The following is a 24,274-nucleotide window of genomic DNA, read 5'->3' on the forward strand; positions in this document are numbered from 1 at the left end:
AGCGTCTCCCTTACCTGTTGGGAGTAAACAACGTTGGGATCGAGTGCCATTAAAGTGAAGGTTACGGTACTGCAGTTGTTGCTGTTGAACACGGCAACGGCGAAGACAGATTCAGCAGAGCATAGAAAACAATTAAGGGGGGAGGCCAGGAATTGATATTTGAGGCACTTATTTCTTTGAAGAGAGTGTGAAGTGACTACTATTGGAAGAGACAGTGCACACTGAGTGCTCTTCACCAACGTGGCTGTTTATTGGAGACCTTCACTGTCATCCGAGAGAGGTCACAAACAAGACTTCTACCTCGCCAACTGTCACTGCGTCATCACAAACTCCATTGTTCAAACTTTTTGCTCGAAGAGAAGCAATATAGAACCTTTTGAAAATTTTATTTAGAGAATGCACTTTCAGCTAAAGCCAAAATGTAATAACATCATTTTTGTTGTTGTTGTTTCAGATGAGGATGATGGTGGGAAAGGAAATGTTTTCGGCCTATTTTAATGGTCATAGTCTGATCATTTCAGTTCAATCATTTATAAAGTATTATTTATCTTGGAAAAAGCAGTATTCTTATTTTTACATTTGACTGCTAAGAATGGTAAAATGTAATTTGAAACATTATCTGCCAAGTTCAGAAATAATTTGCATGGATTAATTCTATTTTGAACATTTTGTAAGGGTGCAGAAAAAAATTACATTTGAATAAATCAGACATAGACCAACAAGACCAGAATGGACTCTCGTCAAATGCAGTTGCACTGCAATTGTACTTTATTTATTTTTTCCCAGATGACAAAAAGAGATTTGGACTACCGTAAAATCCTGTGAATAACACACGCACGTGTTTAATACGCCCCCAAAACTCAGCCAGGTTTTCGTTGTATTTTCGTGTAATGTCTGGTATCCCTTATTATTGTAATGAATAATATGAATGAATATTCAAAACGTACCAACACACAACAATGTGAAAAATGTTCATTTCTTATTAAGGCCCGTGTATAATACTCCCTTTCAATTTGGGATTATTTTTTTTAAATGAGTATTATTCATCAGATTTGATAATAATTTCAATAATTGTTGTTCTTTCAAAATTGAGGGCTAATTAATTATAACTTTGCTCTGGTTGAAACATTCACAGTGTGGAAAATGTAAAATGTATGTTAATTTTTTTCATAATTTATTATGGTTTATAATTTGACTTTTAACAATCCACATTAGATATAATAAACCAGTAAAAAAAAACAGAAACACTCAAAAAGGCATGTAATATGTTTTAATTTCCTGAAAATGTAAACATGAAAAATCCTGACTGATATTAACATTTTTAACAATATCGTAACACATTATTACATTATTGGGGATTTATTACATTTTCAGGTGAGTCTTTACCCCCCTCAAAACTGATTATGTAAAACTTATAATATATATCTATATATATATATATCAGTTCTACATTTTGTGTTTTGAGAATCTCGGACTTCACAATCGCAACATAAATTGGAGCGTTAAAATTTTGTCGTTAAATATTTCAGAGTTGATTTCAACGTTCCAACGTGTATTTTAAACACTGTCTGATTTAAATGGAGGTCATCGTTATGGTCATTTGACAGAGTTGATTTAAAGCAACTTTGCAGAGAGTTAAAGTAATCTCCTCCCACTTGATTAGACGTTAGTTAAATGTACCTGACCTTTTTTTTTTATTTATTAATGTTAGGTTCATGTTTTATTGTTAAACAATCAGATGTGTTAAATTTACTGTTAATTAACATTTTAGTGTTGTCATAGTAACGGGTCAGTTTTTTGTTTTTTTTGTTTTTTTTTTAATTATTGGTGAAATTATTACATTATTGTGGGGTTTATTACATTTTTGACCGAGTTAAGTGCAACTTTTGCTACATTTTCAGGAAATTATTATAATACAGGGTGCACAGGTGACTTGGGTGTGCCAATACGAATCAGGAAAAACAGGTTTGTGATTACAACTGTGCTTTCAGATCAATGTGTAAATAGAACCGTTAACTTCTGCTAAAGATGTGTACTTTTTTTTTTTTTTTTTTTTTAACTTAAAACAAACATGTTTCAACTTGAACAGCACTAATGTTCCATCTGACTGACAGGATTGGCATTTAATAAGTCAGTTTGACATTTTCTCGCAGACGTCGGCCATTCATGTGACATCTAATAAACGCTACCTATCAATACGGTGTTTTATTTAGGGAACATGTTATTTACAAGGATCCCCCGGGTCTCGTAAAGGAAGCAGGTGGGATTTCTGTCAGGTGTTTACTGGCATTTCAGCAGCATCAGAAACGTTGTGTTTTTTCCACAGCCTCGCACTGATTGGGGTGACATTTTGAAAGCGAAACATAAATGTGTGAAGCATGTGCGCTTCAAAATGGAAAGGAAATGACAATATATTATGCTGCCCAGCATGCTGTGCTGCATAACCTCACATAAACCCCCCCCCCCCCAAAAAAAACAGGTTCTCGAGCAGCAACAATGCCATCCAGTGTTCACTGACATAATTGCCGGTGAGTGTGTTCATTGACTCCCGTGTGTCAAATGAGTCCAGATTTTACTCTTGAATCCGACTGAGAATCGTCACTTTGTTTACTGTAGTTGTGTTACAAAATGCCATTCTACTTATTTGAAGTATTTACTGGGAGGTCAGGACAAGTTTAACAATGACAGGAAAGAATTCTTTGCGGCAGATTTGTTCGTGCATGACAACTGAAGGCCATCAGCCAGTTTCATCCACACATTCCTAAAAAGTGTCTTTTGAAAATTGTCCTCCCACCACATGTCATTTTTACAGCCCCCAATTTGCTTCCATTTATTTATTTTTTTCCCTCCCCACCAAAAGCCCAAGTTGACATTACTGCATGTTTTTATTACATCATGAACTGAAAGAAGATAGAAAATGTGTTCATATCATACAGCATCTCTTTTTTTACAGCCTTTTCTGGCTTTTGTAATATCAAAAATAAATAAATAAATAATGCCATCTCACTGGAAATACTTCATGCACACATTTCTCCATCCAAAATTCACAAGCAACTCATTGATAACATGGCAATGACAACAATAGAATACTTTAGGGCAGGGGTGTCCAAACTACGGCCCGGGGGCCATTTGCGGCCCGCCGTCCATTGTTTAGTGGCCCGCGACATATGCTAAAAATGGCATTTGACTCAGTTCAAATAAACTAAAAACAAAAATGTTTGAAGATGGTCAAAGTAAGAAGGGAAGGTGTTGAAAAACACAGGTGCTATTAAAGGTTATTTTAGTTAACTAAAACTAACGAAAAAACTAAAATGAAAAAAATATTTTGTTAACGAAGTAAAATAAAAACGAAGATGCTTTTTAAAAAAAGAAAACTAACTGAAACTACATTTTATGTTTACAAAACTACTAAAATAAAACTAACTATAATTATAGCAAAAATGTACTTGGTTTTAGTCTTTGGTAATTAATTGAATGCATGAGCATTTGGGGATGATTTTAAATGTGATTTTTAGTAGATTTATTTTGATATAAACCGGAATAATGACGTCACGCCCATGGTGTTTTTTTTTTAAATATTGTGCACAAGTAATCCACATAAAAAAAAATCTAAAACTAATACTGAAACTAACTAAACTAAAACTAAGGATTTATTAAAGAACTAAAACTAATACAAAAACTAACAGAACCACCCTGAAAACTAATTAAAACTAACTCAATTAAAAACAAACAAAACTCCAAACCAAAATTAAAATGAAAAATTCCAAAACTATAATAACCCTACTGCCACATTACAAATAAATTGGTTTGTATAATGTAGCATTTTTCTAAATATGCAAACGCACAAATAAATTATTTGTACAATTTTTAGGACTAAACGCAATTTCTCTTCATAACATTGTGGCCCTTGCGTCCTTCTGATTTTCTGTATGTGGCCCTCAAATGAAAAAGTTTGGACACCCCTGCTTTAGGGCATAGGTTACATTCATTCACTCTAGTATTTATGCTATGATTAAATACATATTTACAGTGAAGGTGGTGTACAGTACAAAAAGCCATGCACTTTAATCCAGGAATGTCCACAACAAAACGTGGCAACAACAAAAAATGGCAAAGAGGGCAGAAGGACATGTTCTGAAGAAAATAATTTGCCCGACAAAATACTGAGGAAAGTATGCATTATATGAAGTTGTTGTTTTGTTATGTTTTTAGGTTAACCTTACAAAAAAAAAAAAAAAAAAAAAAAAATTCTGATGTAATGGCCGTGTTTAGCTATTAATTAAAAATATTTATAGCATTAAAAAAAATACATTTATTTACTTCCAGTGGCGCCCTATAACCTTTAACTCGCCTCATATTAGCTGTACGTCTTTGTTATATCATCTCAGAGCAAACTGTTCAAGTTACCCCCACTGGGGCCTCACAAATCAGCCCTGCTGGAGTGTGGTGCTCGTGGGCAGACCCAAACCTGTAAGAGAGAATTTTTGAGATTTTTTTTTTTCTATAAGAAGAATAAATGAAAGATTAGTTAAAAAATGTTAATCACTTTACAGCACTAATATATATATAATTAAATACAAGCAAATACAGTATACCATAGATTATACAAGCAAAATAGATCTCTCACAGCAAACATAAGCTCTAAAATGCAGCTATTTTGTTCCAGCCATTGTTGAAGTGTGAGTTTGTGTGATTGTGTTCATAGTGTGCACCAAAAGCAGGCTCATAGCAAGCTTTGTCCTTCATACTGAGGAAAGTCAACATAATGTGAGGTCACACCAAAGCTGATATGACGCTACAGTCTGGAAATGTGACTTATTTCCTTGCTACATTTTTTTTTTTTAAATCAGATACAAAGAGAATATTATACAAAGGCTGACTGTATTGTATTCATACGTTTACAAAAAAATGCACGCTAACTGTTCAGGAGAAAGAGATGTGGCCAGTAGAGGGAGCTAATATCCAGTAATTATCATGGATATTTGTCAGGCCTTGGCAGACGTTCTGCCTGATGCAAACATCTGTGACACACAGTGGGACAGCGGTGAGGTGAAAATTAACTGAAATGTGGTGGAAATTCATTTGTCTCTGACGATTCAATCTCACTTTATGGAAAACAAGAACTATGAGATTGTGATAGTTAATGTTCTCAACAATGCAAAAAGCTTTACATTTAGTGGGAAAATTAGCCTCTCTTTTCTGTCAAGTGGACTTGATGATGATGATGATGACGACACAGACTCGGAGTCCAAGCATAAACAGACCAATAAAAAATAAAAAGCAAAAATACATACATGTCAATATACACTAAGAAGCATTATATAAAAAACAACAGTACCGATGTTTCCAGAACTGGGACTGATATCGTATAGCACTTCGACAGATGTTTGACAAATGCACAATAATTTCATTGTTCGAGTCATTTAGCCGACAGAAAAAATTTCAACATCAAATTTCTCAATGTTGCCTGCAATGTGTTAACCCGTTCAGTTACAAACATTTCACTTGCACTAGTCCATCGAGGTCTATTTAGTAATATAAATAATCTCAGTGGATCATTATAGGCTATCTTCATTTTTTTGTAAACTAGTTTGGGTATAATTTAACCACAGATGGGCCGTATACAGACAGAGGAGTTCAGTATGCTCTCAACAGCGACAGCCGACTTCATTTGTAAGGGAAAAAAAATGTGCTCAGTTGTTTTTTTTTTAAAAATTTGTAACTCATTCTTTTGACCTTGCTAAAGGGACTCACAAGCTATTAAGTGCAAATAAGATGACGTTGTCTGTGCTTAGTCGAGTTAGTGTACCACGAAATATGATCTTGACTCCATGTTCTACTTTGCCCCGTCGACAAATAACGCACAAATTGATTAGATGGCTCCCAAAGTTTCATAATGTTATTTACTCGATTGGATAACTGAGAGGGGAAACCGTGCAGATACGGTAAGTGCATTCACTGCAATTCCTGCTATCATAATCAAAAGTGGAAAAGTTGTGTGTAGTCTACCAGTCAAACGTAATTGTACTGTCGTCATTAAGATGTATTGGATTGTGTGCATCAATGTGCGGATCAGGCCAGACAGTGCAAACTTCAATTTTAAATATTCATTTAAAACGACTCTGACACAAAAATCTGCCCCATCGTGAATAGTTTTGCTTTTTTGCGTCACCATGACAACACGCATAAAACGTGATTTGAATATAACACGTTTGAAACAGACTGCGCAAGCTCTTTAAATAAAAAATGGATTTATAATCTTTATGTTGTGAAGTACGTCTCTGATGAAATATGACCTGCGGCATGGGAAACGGAGTCTGCCCCAACCAAGTGTCACAGTGTAATGGATTACAGTGGCTTGGCTCCAGTCAGGAACCACCTCGGGGTCTTCATAAAGCTCCTGACTCACGGCCAGATTTTTGTTAGCCTCACACAACCACAAATTCCTTTGCCACCAATCCGACGGACAGTGGCTTTGAATGGGCAACCTGAAAACGAACGTGAGAATCTTCCCGCATTTTATTGTTAATGACATAAAAGTGCTTTGTTGCATGTTGCGTTTCTGAGTCAGCAAATTATTATTAATCCCACCGCTGAAACCGATTGTCTCGCCAGAAGCGACTTTTTTCCATTCTTCCATTAGGTCAAACCACACTGCTGGTTCCACTCAAATCAAGTGAGCACAACAGAAAACAAGCCACTTCTTCTTCTTTCGTTTGTTTGTTTTTGTTTTGTTTTTAAAGTCGACTTGGGTGTGAAGTGATTTATTCCCTCGCTACATCGTGGTTGTGACTACACTCGATTGCAGATTTTCATTTGTGATAACCTATATTGCAGCGATATCCAAACTACGGCCCCGGGGTCATTTGCGCCCCACCGTCCATTCTTCAGTAGTCCGCAACATATGCTAAAAATGGCATTTGAGTCAATTCAAATAAAATAAAACAAAAATGTTTGGAGATGGTCAAAGTAAGAAGGGAGGGTATCGAACTAAAACTAATGAAAAAAAAAAACTAAACCTAAAATTCAAAAAACTATATTTTTACTGAAAATAAAAATGAAAATGCTTTTTAAAAAACGAAAACTAAATGAAACTACTATTTTATGTTTACAAAACTAACTAACTATAACTATACCAAACATGTCCTTTGTTTTAGACTTTGGTAATTAATTTTTTGGGGATGATTTTAAATGGGATTTTTAGTAGATTTATTTTGATATAAACTGGAATAATGACGTTTGAAAGTATGTCACACAGAAGTGACGTCATCTAGCAACAGCCAATAGAAAAACACCTTCAGATGACGTTGCTCCCATGGTGTTTTTTAAATATTGCGCACAAGTAATACACATTAAAAAAAAATCTAATACTAATACTGAAACTAACAAACTAAACTAAAACTAAGCAGTTTTTAAAAGAACTAAACTAATAAAAACTAACAGAACCACCCTGAAAACTACTAAAAACTAACTAAAATGAAAATTTCCCAAACTATAATAACACTACTGCCATATTACAAATAAATTGGTTTATATACTGTAGCATTCTTCTAAATATGCAAAAGCACAAATAAATTATTTATACAATTTTTAGGACTAAACACAATTTGTCTTCATAACATTATGTGGCCCTTGCATCCTTCTGATTTTCTGTATGTGGCCCTCAAATGAAAACATTTGGACACCCCTGCTATATTGTAATTTTACTTCGTTATTTGGCAGTTTTCTTGCTTTTTTTTTTTTATATATACCTTCTGAGTATACCAATCTGTTGTATTTATTAATTAATTAATTAATTTATTTATTTATTATTAGGTGAAATTAGGTTTCTCATCTTGAAGAAGAAGAAAAAGTTGAAGTCATGGCAACATGTGGGGTGCAGGTGTCAAAGTCCGGTCCTCTAGGGTCGGAGTCCTGCATGTTTTAGATGTTTCCTTTCTCCAACACAGTTGATTCAAACGATCATCTTCTCAGCAAGCTCTGCAAGAGATTGATAATGATCCTGATCATTGAATCAGGTGTGATGGAATAGGGCAACATCGAAAACATGCAGGATTTCAAGGCATCTGTGATATGGGGGTGGGGGGTGGGTGGGTTCTAGAATAACAACCCCCTCCCAAAAAATCAAAAAATAACCTATAATAATAATCCCTATCACAGCAATAAGCAATCCCCGAGATAAAGAAGAGGACATTGTACACACTAGACTGGTCGCAACTTGCAAGTCAATCACATGACAAATATGTAATGAATTGAGAAACATTCACAGTTCACACCTATGAGCAAATCAATTAACCTAAAATGCACACTTTTGAAAAGTGCAAGAAAGCAGAATTGCCCTGAGAAAAACCCTCTTGAATGTGAAGCAGACCAGCACGCTGGCAAAATTGATGATGTAGAAAATATATTCTTTTTTTTTTTTTTAACTTTTAATTCTCTGAATCCCATTTATTAAGTTCAGTGGAGCAGATTTGGAGTATTTGAATTAATTCATTTTCTATTGCATTCGGTGGTGTCTGTTTCAAAGATGATGAGGTGTATGGAGGAGCTTCACCCGAATAGTGACTGCTGACACTCACATGCATTTAACTGTGTTGGGAAGATGGAAGTGGGGAAGAAAAGACGACTAATCATGAATACATTATCCTTCATCCAGAGCCAAGCTATTCTATTTACAATGTATTTCTGCGGATCTTTATACCCAGTTAATGAGATTTCAAAAAATGTGAAATGAATGGCATTTAAATTGCGTTTCAGTGTGGAGGAGGGCACCCGGCGACAGGGAGCTATTACTGGACTTGCTGCAGTTATGGGAAATGAAATAAACAGCCTCGTTGCGCGACGACCAGGAATTTCGATTGAGAGTTTTAAAAGAAGGGGAAAAAATGTAGCTTGGGTGAAAATATGTTGCCACAGTATAATTTTACCGTTTAATATATCTTAAATCATGTGATAGTATTTTAAAGCCTATAAAGTTGGATTTACAATGCATGCATGTGAGGAAATAACACACTCAATAGTGTACATTTCTGCTGTCACAAAAGGTTAGTTAGCTAGTGGCTAATATTTGCAGTAAAGTAAACAGTGACCACCAGGTAATATTGTCATGCTAGCTGGACAGAGTTCTGAAGTGACTCCTGAGTTTAGGTGAAGTCTTGCATTATGCCACTGTTGTGGTTTTTTTTGTTTTTGTTTTTTTGAGGAGGCAAAACAGAATTGTATATTAAAAAAAAAAAAAAAAAAAAAAAAAAAAAACCTGTACATATTTTTTGATATTTCTCCATTATTATTATTCATTCATTTCCCTGAACTTATATTCTTCATGGTCACACGTGAGCTGGGATAAAGGTTAATATAGATAAATAAAATAACAAAAAACTGAAATTGGAAAAAAAAATAATTCGGTAGCAAAATAAAATAAATATGAAAATGTTTTAAGAGGAAGTCAAGTCCAAAATTTTCTTTACAGTAATATGTTGTATCGCTCCCACTATAGACACGGTAATTTGATTAATATTACATTTGTGGAGTATGAATTAAACAGAAAAATACACCAACGTTTGCACCATATAGTTAAAAAAACTATAATTAACACTAAAACTAATAATAAAAAGCAAAGATTTTTGAAAGAAAAAAAAAACTAATAAAACGTGAACTTGACTCCAAAAATTTATTTGAACTAACTGAAATTAAAAAGTCAAAATGAAATAAAACCTGACTAAAATGAAAAATCAAAAAATTATAACCTTGACTGGTATAAACCATTGGAATGGTCACTCATCAATTGGAATGCACATAAAGACAACCAACCATTCACATTCACAAACATGGCCAAATTTGAATCTTCACTCAGCCTGGAATGCATGTTTTTCAAATATTGAAAAAAATGATTGAATCCTACAAACATACATGACAGCACGTACACTTAGAAATCATAAGGAACCATCTTGGTCATTAAAATGTTTTGCAACTATCTGCATAATTTCACAAACTGAACTTTCTAATGGAGACCTGCATAGTAATTTTCTTAAAACATGTCAAATATGTGAATTTATAGAATTATTATGGTTTTGTTTTGATTTCCAGATGTACACAATAGTTTATATTAACTCCCAACCATTTTCACTTAAGTGTTTTCCTGGATTTTGACTGATTTTTCAAGGCCCGCGAAATATTATGTTCTATTGCTATAAAAATATGGAACATACCAAAAGAGAGATTAAAGTCTCTTCTTTTATCAGGGAAAAAAAAAAGTGTATTCCTATCTGTTTCCGCTGTGCAGCAATTAGAAATAGAACATAGCTAAGTTTCATCGTTTTTCACAATTCTGCTTAGAACTGTGGGGAAATCAGCTCGTTTTAACATGGCCTGGTTGATCTCTTATACTCTGCTGCCACTCAACTACTTTCTGCAGTAGAGAGACTGCATCAAAGCCTTCTCAATGCTCTGGCATAAAAAAACAACAACAAAAAACGTATAAGTACGTCTTTGGGACACTTAAAACATTTAAAATATGACATATTTATACGTTTTTGGGAGCTAATGAGTGAACTCACATTACGCTCAAGAGTGACAATCAATTTTGATCAATGAGGTAAAGCGTATATTTCCTATTTAAGAGATCTGATATGGATCAAAGTTTCGCGATATTTTTTTGGGACTTAATTTTAGCATGAAACTTGTATTTTTTTCTAACGTCATAACGTGCGGTTCCTTCTGGTGTTGTCATATCCTCTCCTCGCACACAGGCACTTGCAAATCCAGTCTCATTGTTCTTCCTCCTCGGGACATTTTGTCTTGCACGCCACTTAGTTCCCCCCCAGTGAAGCTTGCTGCGTCTGTCTTGGTTGCACGGATGCTGGATGAAATCCATACGGAGGAATCCCGTGGAAGAAAATACAGACATCAGGCCGTGATATCAAAATAACGCAGCTGCCACGGCGTTCATAAATACTCGCAGGACGTTTTGACGAAGGAACAGATGGTTTTCTCATACCGAAACATTCTTCAGATGATGGTTTTAAGGGATTTTGGAGACAGTGTTACTTTTCTTCACAGTGGACATCGGGAACCAGGTGATGCTATATAATCTGTCTTGTCGGCAATCCCACTGCGAGAGGAAACATCTTCTCCGAAACGACATTCACCGCCATCTTTTCTGAGATTCTAAATCCACAATGACTCTTGTGACTCAATGTAAATTTGTATTTTAGCACAAAACAACGTCAAGATTCACACCAATTTTCCCATCACACCGGCCGTTGCAGAATGACAAAAGTAATACAAGCTGTTGTATGACATCTCCTCGCTGACAGCCGTTCACGAATGGAGAAAAGTTTAGTACACTGTACCATTTAACTCATTTGCTCCCAATAACGTGTAAATACGTTTTGTTTTAATGTTCTAAGTGTCCCAAAGACGTATTTATACGTTTTTTGTTGTTGTTTTTTTTTATGCTAGAGCATACAGAAGGCTTTGATGCAGCCTCTCAACTGCAAAGAACGGTTACAGAAATGGTAGTTATTACACAAACGGCCAGCAGGTGGCAGCAGAGCAAAGGAGATCAACCAGGGCCATGTAGAAAAAAAAGCTCAATTACTTACAATTTTGAATAGATTTGTGAAAAATGATGAAACTTAGCTCACTTCTAATGCTAATTGCTGCAAAACGGAAGCAGATAGAAACATACTTTTTTTTTGTCCTGATGAAAGAAGAGACTTTAATCTTTCTTTTGATAGGTTCCATGCTTTTATAGCAATTGAGACAATATTCTGTGGGCCTTGCAAAATCAGTCAAAATCCAGTAAAACAGCCTGGAGCGAACGGGACTGCTTCTGTGAAAATGGCTGGGAGTGAATGAGTTTTAAGGAGGCCACTGTGATAGAATGATCCTACACAGGTGCTGAAATCCATCCCCCCCTCACAAATGACACTATGGCATGCAGAGTTACTGAAATAATGCGCTGATACAGAAGAGCAACTGTGCCGTCCCGCGGGACTCAGCTGATGATTACTCCCTATCACTCAATAATATGGCTCTTTTTCCAAATACCGTTTCACAGACTTCACCATTGAGATGATATCCAAATGGCTTCATTTATAGCTACCTGAGAAGTCAATCACGGCGAAACCACGGAAGTAACAAAAACAGGAGGTCCGGCTAATGTTCACAGTCCGCAGTGGCCGTTTCGTCGGAACCCCGCGGCCAAATCGAAAAGTCTGCAAGGCTCTCAATGTCACTTCCAGGGCAATAAATAAAATAAAAGTACATGCTCGAAATGACGGACTGACCTGACGGTTGTGTCATGAGAGCAATCATGTCGTTGAGCATCTTCTTGTTCATCCCTTGGCTCTCCAAAGGAAGCCGATGAGCTCATTTTTGAGAGCTGTTTGACAGATTGGTGAATTTTCCAGGGAGGGTGATACTGCTCTTCTTGGAGACTTTTTATTTTTTTTTTTATTTTTTTTTATTTCATTATTTTTTTATTGGTTTTGTTATATTTAATCAACTTACATTTTATGTTTGATATATATAATACTTTAAATCGAGTTGAATTTAGATTCTCCTGTTAATTTGTTGAACTGTTTTCTCTAGATTTCGTTTATCGATAATCACAATTAGTGATGTTCGCTTTTTTTTTGTGTGTGTAGTTTTTATTTATTTCTTTATTTATTTATTTATTTTTATATAATTGCATGAAATTAATGTTAATTGTGTATTCTTCTTATTTCTCATTTGTAGTTCCTGATTGTTATGTGGCCACATGAGGGCGGCAGCTACTGGCATAGTTTAGTGATAACACAGGGGTGTCCAAACTTTTTCCTCTGAGGGCCACATACAGAAAAATAGAAAACTGCAAGGGCCACTTTGATTTAAAAAAAAGTTATTTATTAACACATTCATTGCCAGACATGCACAAAATAATGCATCATTTGACGTCTTTTTCCGTCAATGGCAGTGAATGAGTTAAACATGGTAAAAATCAATGAAGCAAAAAATGAAAAATTATTTTTAGTATTTGCCGCGGGCCGCCAAGAAATGTATGGCGGGCCGCAAATGGCCCCCAGGCCGTAGTTTGGACACCACTGCTTTAACACACACACTGTCATCATCACATTATCAAAAAAGTGAACCAACAATAGCAGCAAGTTTTGGAACTTTAGTATATTTTTTGGAAATATGTCACAGATAGTTAGATAAACTGGTGAACTAAATTGATTGTCACGACTTAAAACCGGTGTTAACACTTTTTTTTTAATATCCAGACCATGTTTACTGCTTACTAAATGTAAAGCAGCCTTTCCACAGAATAAAGTTATCAGCATACAGTACATTGACTTCATTTTTTTTTTTTGGGCTCCTTGCATATTTCCCCTCGCCTTACCTCTTCTCAACAATCCTTTCCTCCTGGGTATTTCTGACAGCTGGTTTTACTGACACGTTTGCTAACAACACACTGGTGAACACAGACCACTCAATCCTGCACTGTCCAAATATTTTAGACTGTTTCCATTCCAGATTTGAATCATTGGAAACGCCACCGCATTTCTTATTCATGTTTTTATAAATTATTCTCCCTGATATGAGCCCCAGTCACGTAAGGCAAAGCTGGAGACAGTCTCACACTTTGATAGGGAGATAAAGACGTAGAGGAAGTGGGAGAGAGCAGGATTAATAGACAGACAGCAAGGGTGAGAGAAATATTAGCTGGGTTGACAGGCATGATGTAAAAAAAAATAAAAAAAATAAAAAATAAAATAAAAAAGTTCGATTCTGCATTACACAAGGAATTTCTATCCTGTGTCCAGCTGTGAATCAAGACAGCTTTGGACAGAATTTGAAGTGAGATTTATTTTACTTCCCCTGCATGCAATCCCATTCAATATTAAAACCAATTAGCAGAGTATATAAAATAAATAAATAAATAAATAAATCTTTACTTAACATTTAAGCTTTGAATAAGGTTGACTGTGTTACGGTCTGATGAGACCAAGGTGACATCATAATTCCGAAAGATATGTCTGGCATATGTTTTATCTTCCTTTAGAGAACTACAAGCAGACTGTGAGCAACAGGCTCCTTCCCTGTTAATCTGTCTATTTGTATGTACTGTACGCTATTGTGCATTATTGTTGAACCTGCCACACAGAAGCACTTAAAGCGTCTGATGCATGACGTGTTCTGGTTTGTGTCACAGTGATGGATACACACATTATGATTCTCTTTTTGTCTCTGTGTGATTTTTCCCCTTTCCGGCTCGTTGTGTTTGCGCTTCATATGTTCTCCGGAACATTCTCTGTCACCATGAGATTGATGATGGCACATGGTGTTGTCTACATGTGTCGCATGGAAATGTTAGGAGATTTTAGTTCTTGTTCAGAGCAGAATATAATTCACTTCATTTTCTTTAGTTAAATTCAGCTACAATCCTTCATTTTCTCCCTCTTTGTTTTCAATCTAAGAAACTTGGGGCGCTAACCAGCGAACTGTCAGGCTTTCCATTCTGTCTCCTACCTTTGATCATTATTTTTTGTGTTTCTCGAATGGGTTGTGACTGTGAAGAAAAAAAAATCATTATGTGTTCCATACTTGGCCATTGAATCTGATTCTGCTCATTTTTATTTGTCCCATAATTGACATTTGCAATATTTCATCACCAGTATGACTTGACTCTAGTCTAGAATCCTGGCAAGATCATTTTCCATGCCTTTAATCAAACATAGTGTAATGTTTTACAATAATGAGCAGGAGAATGTCTTCATTTCGTTCCGGGCTTACACGCGTGTAATTTAATTTGAGATTGCATCATCATCATAATTATATGGAATCTCATTTTCCCATGCTTGCAAAGAAGTTTTACTCTTACCATGACTGTGGAAACTACAAGCAATGCATGAAGTATATGCATACCAATAAACATTTAAATCCAGTTTCTAGTGAATGTATCTTTGGAAATAATAACACTCTTTGATCAAATTGGGGTATAGTATTTCATCTAAGACCACTAGTAATGAGTTTGAGGTGGAAGCAACGCGCACTCGGGAGCAAAGAGGCAGCAATATCATTTATTCCTTTTCGTCATAAGGTGGCTCTCATTTCTATGCGTATGCATTAGCGCTTACTGATTACATTGACTGAATGTGCTGATTTCCATGGAATGTGGAAATATATTCAAATAAGTCCATGGGGATATGCTGCTGTCTGTGCATTACAGAATGCTGGGGGGCATCATAAACACACCTTCATCTTAGATTGCCCCCCCCCCCTCAAATGTAGTTTAACAATTGGCCTGGATCCATATCAAAAGAATCGGGTTATGATGTAATCCCGTGTGTGCACGCACATGCACATCTGTGTCCTAAGTAAGAAAAGTTTACATTTGGATTTTGGGCTGAGGACAGCTGAGAATTCATTTTGGAATGTTCGCCATCTGACAAATGGAATACTGAAAGCCATTGTACATTACCAGTGTTTTCAGCCGCCTCATCCAGACAAATAAAAATTGTACACGTAGACGAAACGAATGTCTCGGTGCGGGAGTGGAACAACCACTTTGACATATTTTTAACTTGAAAATTAATAAATCCTAACAGAATCAAGTTCATATCCATATAAACTGTGCTTATTAATATGTATGATGTGAAATGGACTTCTTGAAACTTCTATACCACTTTTTCCTCTTTGGTCACTGGGAAGTTGATAAAAACTAAAAAGTATGTAGTGTTTTAACAAAACCCAAAATATTTGTCAACATGTTGACTTCACTACTGAGGTTAATATCTGTGGGTGCACAGTTGAGGATGCGTAAGGGCTTATAGTCCAGAGAATCAATATGTTGTATTTACAATGCTATTCACAGCCTGAGAAAGTGGGATTCTATACATCAGATGGACAACTAGCATCCCGAGATAAATTAAAAAAAAAGGGAGGTAGGACCGAGCCACTAAAGTGACATGAAAAAAGATAAACTTTATTATTATTCTAAAAAAAAAAGCACCAATGAACATTCATGATACGCTTAATATGAAGAATTGCAGGAAAAGGGGTGAAAAAAATCCCAGGAAAAAAAACAAACAGTAAATAAGATCCAAACTTTTGAAAACGAAAAGAAAAAAAAAGAAAAAAAAAAACAGGAATTATAACAAAAAAAAGAAAACACAGAACCTACCAAAAGCAAGATTATAGTCTCTTTTTTTCATCAGGAAAAAAAGTATATTTCTATCTGTTTCAGTTTTGCAGCAATTAGCATTAGAATATAGCTAAGATTAATCATTATTCACAAACCTGTTTAAAACAGTGGCAAAAATCTTGTATACTCTGCTGCCACCTACTGGGGTTTTTTGTAATAACTACCTTTGCTTTAAGCATTCTCTTCAGTTCAGAGGCTGCATCAAAGCTTTCTTTATGCTCTAGCATAAAAAAAACAAAAACAAAACAAAAAAACGTATAAATATGTCTTTGGGAGCACAGTAATACTTAAAAGAGAACGTTTTTGGGAGCAAATGAGTTAATAAGCTTGCATTTTGTCCATATCTAAAATATCTTTTTTTTGTCATACATCTAGTTAGCGAGTTGCATGGTTCTCTATATGCCCCCCCCCCCCAGTAGTACCGACGAAAAATGGTGGCACCCTCCAGCATTTAAGTTGCCCATCCCTGATATAGATATACACAAAAAGAAGAGATGTCAAAATGAGGTGCTGCATTTCAGTGATTTCAAGGGCTTCTATCTGATCTCCATTCCAATTTGGAAGGCCAAGACTTACTTGGCTGATTGCTTACTGAGCTATCATCCTTGGAAGTTGTTGTCTAACTTTGGTTTGCAACCACAGTGTGTGTAAAGTATCCGTTTCCCACAAAAAAAAAAAAAAAAAAAAAAAAAAAAAAAGCTGTTTCATGCACGCTGGGTCAGTAACATAGCAGATTGGTGGTCTTCTGATTAAAGCATGTCTTGTTGATATCACGATACCACTTTGAGTAGATGCCAGCTGCTGAGGTTTAGAATGAAATGTTCTCTCAAAATAGAAATAAAACATCACAACAAAATGTCCGTCCAGATAAGATGATTGGATTAAACGTGAAATGCACCATGTGTGCTTTTCCACCGCACACCAAACTGGTCAGCTGTGCACGACCTTGAAACGGGATTAACAATAAAAGAAGGTGTGAGAAACAGATTTCAAAGTTAAATTCCTCAAGAAGGGAATGAAAGAGGCATGAGAAAATAAAGCCCCGTAACACTGCGCAAAATTGTACTGAAAGACATCTTTTAGGTGTGCTTTGACAGGAAACAGCTCTGGTGTCATGAAATGCCGCAGTTGGGCGTCAACTTTGAACTTTGATGGATGACGAGACACCAATGGCCAGGAACAGAATGTAAGAGCCTCTTTTTCATAAATTCAACTCGTGGCAAGCGCAGGTATCACAACTAGTGTCTAGTGCATAGGTGTCCAAACTACAGCCCGGGGGCTAATTGCGGCCCGCCATCCATTTTTTAGTGGCCCGCAACATATGCTAAAAATGGCATTTGACTCAGTTCAAATAAAATAAAAACAAACATGTTTAGAGATGGTCAAAGTAAGAAGGGAGTGTATCGAAAAACGGGTGCTATTAAAGGTTATTTTAGTTAACTAAAACTAACGAAATAACCACAACTAAAATTCAAAAAACATTTCGTTAACAAAATAAAATAAAAATAAAAATGCTTTAAAAAACAAAAACTAACTGAAATTACATTTTATGTTTACAAAACTAACTAGAACTATAATTATAGGAAAAATGTACTTCGTTTTTGTCTTTGGTGATGATTTTTAGTAGATTTATTTTGATATCAACCGGAATAATGACGTTTGAAAGTATGTCACACAGAAGTGACGTCATCTAGCAACAGCCAATAGAAAAGCACCTTCAGATGACGGCGCTCCCATGGTGTTTTTTTTTTTTTTAAATATTGCGCACAAGTAATACACATTTAACAAAAAACAAAAAAAACAAAAACTAATACTAATACTGAAACTAACTAAAACTAAACTAAGACTAAGCAATTATTAAAGAACCAAAATTAAAAATTTAAAAAGTATAATAACCTTACTGCCATATTACAAATAAAATGGTGTATATACTGGAGTATTTTTCTAAATATGCAAAAGCAAAATTATTTGTACAATTTTTAGGACTAAACACAATTTCTCTTCATAACATTATGTGGCCCTTGCGTCCTTCTGATTTTCTGTATGTGGCCCTCAAATGAAAAAGTTTGGACACCCCTGGTCTAGTGTCTACACTACGTCTGGATTTTCTTCATATAATAACAATGTACCTCTCAGTCTTTAACTCATTCACTCCCAAAAACGTATTTATGCGTTTTTTAGGTTTTTGTATGCTAGAGTTTTTGTATGAAGGCTTTGATGCAGTTTCTTACCTGAAGCAGTTGCTTAAAGCGATGGTACTTATTACAAAAAAAAAAAAAAAAAAAAAAATGGCCAGCAGGTGGCAGCAAAGTATAAGAGATCAACCAGGTCCATGTTGCAACAAGCTCTTTTTCCCAGTATTTTCAACAGGCTAATTCTAATGCTAATTGCTACAAAACATAAAAACAGATAAAAAAATACATGGTACTTTTTTTTTTATTTATTTTTTTGGTAGTTTCCATGTTTTGATAGCAATAGAACATGAAAATGGCTGGGAGTGAGTGAGTTAATATATCATGAGTGATGACTGAGCTGTGCTTACACATCTTTTAAAATCTTTTAAAATCAGGCAACCAAAATGTTAAGCATGTGGTTACCATCCTCACAAAGCAGCAACAAGTGTCGAATTTTACTTGGATGCAAAGTTCAATTCTGTTTGTTCGGACTCTTCCTCGGCTGTCCAAGTATATTGACTCCGCGTATATACCGTGCATGTTTGGGGAGCTCACATTGCATCCAGATGTCACAGCAAATCACTTGAAGTCAGAGACGGCCAAACGTGTTTCATAAAGCACAGCAGATGCAAACCCCATCAGAGCTTTCAATGCCCGCGCTTGGTCAGACAATGGAAAATGTTAATGCATATCATTTAATTAGCAAGCATTTTCACATACTTAATTAATAAGAGGAAAGCGAGGATATGCTAAAGGTCCTACCCAGAATTATAAGCATGATCACATTTTGCATTTTGTGTCGCAGTGCACTCTGTAAAACAGTTTGATGATCATAAAAAGAAATAAGGTCAAAATTAATCATTTCAAAACGTTTTCCACCATTAATGAGACCAATAACCTGTAAATACAATACCAAAAAAAAAAAAAAAAAAAAAAAAAACTCCACACAAATTTCATTACATTTTTGCTTTGGGTCCATTTTTCTTCTGGTGAGACTCGGGGTGTTGGAATTATGAACAGTTCCAAATAGCAGCAAGTGTTAGCACAAAACTGTCAGGCTTCTGTTAGAAAGATAAAATGAAGACGTGCACACTTTTACAAAGCTCTCAAATGATTTCTCTTGGTCTCATTTTTTTTGTATCACAAAAAGCTTTGAATAAGGGTGTGTAGACTTTTTATATCAACTGTGTATCGGTATAATTTCAACAGGCCAAGTCCGATGTTGAATTTTAACAGAACATGATCCCTTATCTGAAGGTTACAAGGCAAATAACTCCGTATTAAATGAAGGGATCAATCTCTAAGAATGTGAGAGGGGAATTCAAATATTCCTCAGGCTTGGATTTTACTGGGGAACTTGCACTTGAGGTCAGGAAAAGAAATGCAAATAATTACTCCTTGCACACCGTTAGGCCCCCCCCCCCCCGACACTTTGAGGACCAGTGTGACGGAAAGTGTAATTCTCTATTTCACACCATTTCTTTTGTGCCCTCTCCTTGCCCTTCTTGTGGTCAGAGGACGTGTCAACAAAAAAAATGGCGCCATGCCATCCAAAGCACTTGACCACACACCTGTAGCAAATCATCTTCAGCTTGCCATCCTACCACCTGCTCCCACATTCATCTACTTCACTCGCTTAGGCTGTCATAACTCCGCAGAGACAATTTCAGACACAAACTTTTGTCAGAAACACCATTTGAGGTGAGAGGCGACGGTGTCACTATGATACCACAGGAAAACTCTGAAGTTAAGAAAGACTACTTTTAGAGCAGAAAGAATCGGTGTTAACTGGAATTGAGTAGCGAATTGGCCATTAAAAACCAACACCAAATGAGTATTCCCAGATTCGACCCGCCCAGAAATGTTTGTTAGCCGGCTAGCTAACATTAGAGTCACCTGTTAAACAGTCAGTGAAGACCAGCTAGACAGTGTATCAACGCCTTTGTTTTTTTTACTTCACTGCTGGCCTCTCACAGCCTTCACAACAGCATATGAAGGGAGTTTGAAGCCGAAGAGGAGACACTCAGGTTAGCATAGGGCTAAGTGCTAGCACTTAGCCCTATGTTAGCTAGGTTAGCATAGTGTTAGCGGTTTATATGGCAAGCGGCTGGATTTAAAATTGGGTTCTGACGTTCGACAGTGGCATTTATTTTTGAACAAGTATTCCCAGAAAGTGAAGTGACATGTCAAGAGCGCTAACTTTGTTGAAGGTGGTGGTCCCCCCTTCCCCTCTTCCCACTTCTGAAGTCCATCACATCATCCTACTGACCACATGTCCAGCTTTTGTCAATCTAGCATTATTCTTTAATTTTTTTTTATTGTATCATCAATGTGTTTTCTTTTAATCAAGCAGGCATGCATTGACAGTTGGAGAAGTTTGTCTACAGGCGCATAAGAAAAGTACTTGACAAATGAATTGGAATTCCAAAAGAATCCTGCCCCGAAACCTTTTTTCGTGATGTGATGCTTATTGCAGTATTCATATACTCAATGAAATCACCAACAAACTGGGGCATGGAATGACCTTGGGGTATTTGTAAAATCCCGTGACACGCATTTCCTGTGTTGCAGATTTTTTTTTGTTTTGTTTTATAAATAACTTACATTTGAAATGAATTACGCCATGTTCCACTATAGCACACTCAATCTGGGAAAAAAAACAACCAAAAAAAACAAATAAAAAATTATTTGTGTGACGTTATGTGTTTACCCTAAAAATATCAAACTTTTTTATTTTTTATTTTTTTTATTTTTTTTATTTTTTTAAAACAGTGATCACAACCACCACAGCCATGGCGTATCATTGTGCTATTTTGTCAGGAGCAGAATGAGATTAGAGCAAATCCCTGATGTTATTGTACTAATCCCGTGTCTGCTTTCCGACAGGGTATTTGAGTCTTAGCACAGATGTGAATCAGTAATAAATAGTTTTTTTGCACACTTCTTATCACATCCTATCCTATCCACTGTCATAGAAACCTAAAGCTGGAACATACCTCAAGATTCACAGGCTTCAATGGAAAGCAGCTACAATGCGAGTTTATTTTGAAGGGGCAAAAAAAAAAAAAAGTACATTTATACGACTGTAAACTGTTTCTTTGTTTTAGTTAAGTTGACAAAGCCCAAGAACCCGAACAATAAGCAGCAACACATCTGTTCGCTACTATACATGCAGGGGACCACCTCCAGCTGCTTTCTTAATGAACAGCTCCTCATCACACATGCACACACACACGCAGACACACACAACAACGCTGTGAGCATGAACATTAAGATGTTGTAATTTTCAGGATAATTAGTTAGACTGTCAGTTTTATGACTGTACCTTGCAAGCAGCAAGATTAAGCCTTTGAGACCTCCTGCCCCGCCGCTCACACCGAGCTCTGCCATTGTGTGTGAAGAAAATAGAAGAGGGCAGAGACGAGGGGGGGGGGGGGGGGCGGAGTGCACCACTGAGAATGGCATTCTAATTCTTGACTTTAATTAGAAAAAACTCATTTAACCTCATCTCTTCCATCAGTGGGTCTAAACTGCAATAGCCATTGAATATTGCTCATATCCGAGAAAGGTAGCCTCAATGATGCATTGTGGGTCTTCCTAGCTTATTCGCAGATAAGACATTTGTTTCCTGTTACGCGTTTGGAGACGGATCGTTTGCGAATCAACGCCCCAAGTTACTTAGAAAAAAAAGAAAAGAAGATGGGGCAGGGGGGGGGGGGGAAACAAGGCACAAGCTCTGCTCCTTACAGTGGGGCACAGTATGAACCCGGAAAAAAAATAAAAATCACAGATTTAGTTTACTTCCGAAACAAAAATCTGATTGAGATCAATTTGTGCAAAAAGTGTTTGTCAGGGTTAAAGATCTAAACGCAGGAAAGAGAAGAGGGTATATCCTCAAAAAAGGTAAACAAGAATCCAAAAACAACAAATTCCAAAACAAGATTTGAGGTAGAACACACACGTGGCAAGACAAAGCAAGGACATGATGACGTTGACAACGAACTAACAAGGACTCAAACAAAGCAGGAAAATAATGCTGCATTCGAGGATGGTCGGAAGTCGGATATATCCGAGTTGGTTTTTCCCAGTTCCAACCTGAAAGCGTTCAAGGCGAAAGTATAAACAACCAAAATGATGGATAGTGATAAATCGTTTTTTATTTTGGTCCTCAAAACTCATTTTGACCTCCGTCAAACTTGCCTTCTTGCAATTTTATTTCATTTATTGTTTTTATCTTATTTCATAAGCATTCCATACAGTTGTCCGTATAATTTCATGCAGAGAGATAGCGGCATACTGTCACGTACGTTGTGTTACGTGACGTATATGCCGAATCTTTATGAATAAAGGAAGCTGTCTAGTTTTATACTTGAGTAAATTGTGCTTTATCATTCACGTCATTGTAGAGTGACATCACTTGTAGTCCGTCGGTAAAGTTGGGGTCCTTTTTTTTTCTTCCGACATCACATTTTCCGATTTCACACTTCCTGGTTTGAACTTGGGAAAAGTCCGACTTCCGACCATCCTCAAATGTAGCAAAAATACAAACCGACTGATGAGAAAACGAGAGCCACCTGGACAAGATACACGTGTGGCTGAGGGGAGCTGATTGGATGACACACGGGACCGAGATGACAAGCACAGGTGTACATGATAAAACTTAATGAGACCGACACATTACTCCTACTTTTTAACCCCCAGTCACAAAAGTTCCAAACAAAAATATGTACAAGTGAACTCTTCTAGCTTAATTTGATAGGTGAACGTTGCTACATTAACATGACAAATCCCAATCCTTTATTTCACCTCATTTGTATGATATCTAAAAGAAGAAGACATAAAACGCAACATCATGTATTAAAGGATTTAGCTGTCATTTGAAAACCACATTTTGGAAATATTTAAACATTCAGGATAAAGCATTATTCAGGCAAATAATTCCCAAAGAGACGGATCTATTACTAAACTTGTGACTCATAGTGGTTGATTGAAATGTAAAAAAAAAAAAATTGGATGCTCTTCTATCCTTCCACCCACTTCCTACCTAAATGATGTCAACTCACTCCACAAATCCATGTTGTGGTTGGATAGTAACTTAGATTATCATTTATCTTCAACTGAAAAAGTTGACAGTGGACGTACTAATGCCTCCAAAGGCTGCTACTAATAAAACAATTGGGTGGACGTGTTTGACTGAGCATCACTTTTCGGAAAGTGTGAAAAGAGAAACTGTAAACACTTCAGATGGAGCATAAAAAAAAGGTAAACTAAAGTGTTCATTCATTTTCAATTTCAATACTTCAATACACAGCAGTGAAGCAATGTGCAATGGTTTCAAACAGAAATGCAATACATGCAGCTATTAACTCATTCACTCCCAGCCATTTTCACAGAAGCAATCCCGTTTGCTCCCGGCTGTTTTACTGGATTTGGACTGATTTTGCAAGGCCCACAGAATATTGTGTTCTATTGCTCTAAAAGCATGAAAGAAAGATTAAAGTCTCTTCTTTCATCAGGAAAAAAAAGTATGTTTCTATCTGTTTCCGTTTTGCAGCAATTAGCATTAGAAGAGAGCTTCATCAGTTTTCACAAATCTATTTAAAATTGTAAGTAATTGAGCTTTTTTTCTAGATGGCCCTGGTTGATCACCTTTGCTCTGCTGCCACCTGCTGGCCGTTTGTGTAATAACTACCATTTCTGCAACCGTTCTTTGCAGTTGAGAGGCTGCATCAAAGCCTTCTGTATGCTCTAGCATAACAAAATAAATAAATAAATAAATAAAAAACGTATAAATATGTCTTTGGGACACTTAGAACATCAAAAAAAACATATTTACACGTTATTGGGAGCAAATGAGTTAACTATGTAAGTGATTATATATGAATGTTTCGTTTAAAATGAAATGATTAAA

General features: G+C 36.1%; 1 protein-coding gene across 1 annotated transcript in view; it reads left to right on the plus strand.

Moving 5' to 3' along the window:
• Positions 1–2,455, plus strand: part of stx19 (syntaxin 19) — a 7,179-nt gene extending 4,724 nt beyond the window's left edge. Inside the window, exon 5 of the mRNA XM_077537679.1 lies at positions 1–2,455. This exon is cut by the window's left edge and continues 275 nt beyond it. The gene's annotated coding sequence lies outside the window, so the exon portion shown is untranslated.
• The last annotated feature ends 21,819 nt before the right edge of the window (positions 2,456–24,274 follow it).

Source organism: Festucalex cinctus, chromosome 11 (genome assembly GCF_051991245.1).
Source record: "Festucalex cinctus isolate MCC-2025b chromosome 11, RoL_Fcin_1.0, whole genome shotgun sequence".
Lineage (NCBI taxonomy): Eukaryota > Metazoa > Chordata > Actinopteri > Syngnathiformes > Syngnathidae > Festucalex > Festucalex cinctus.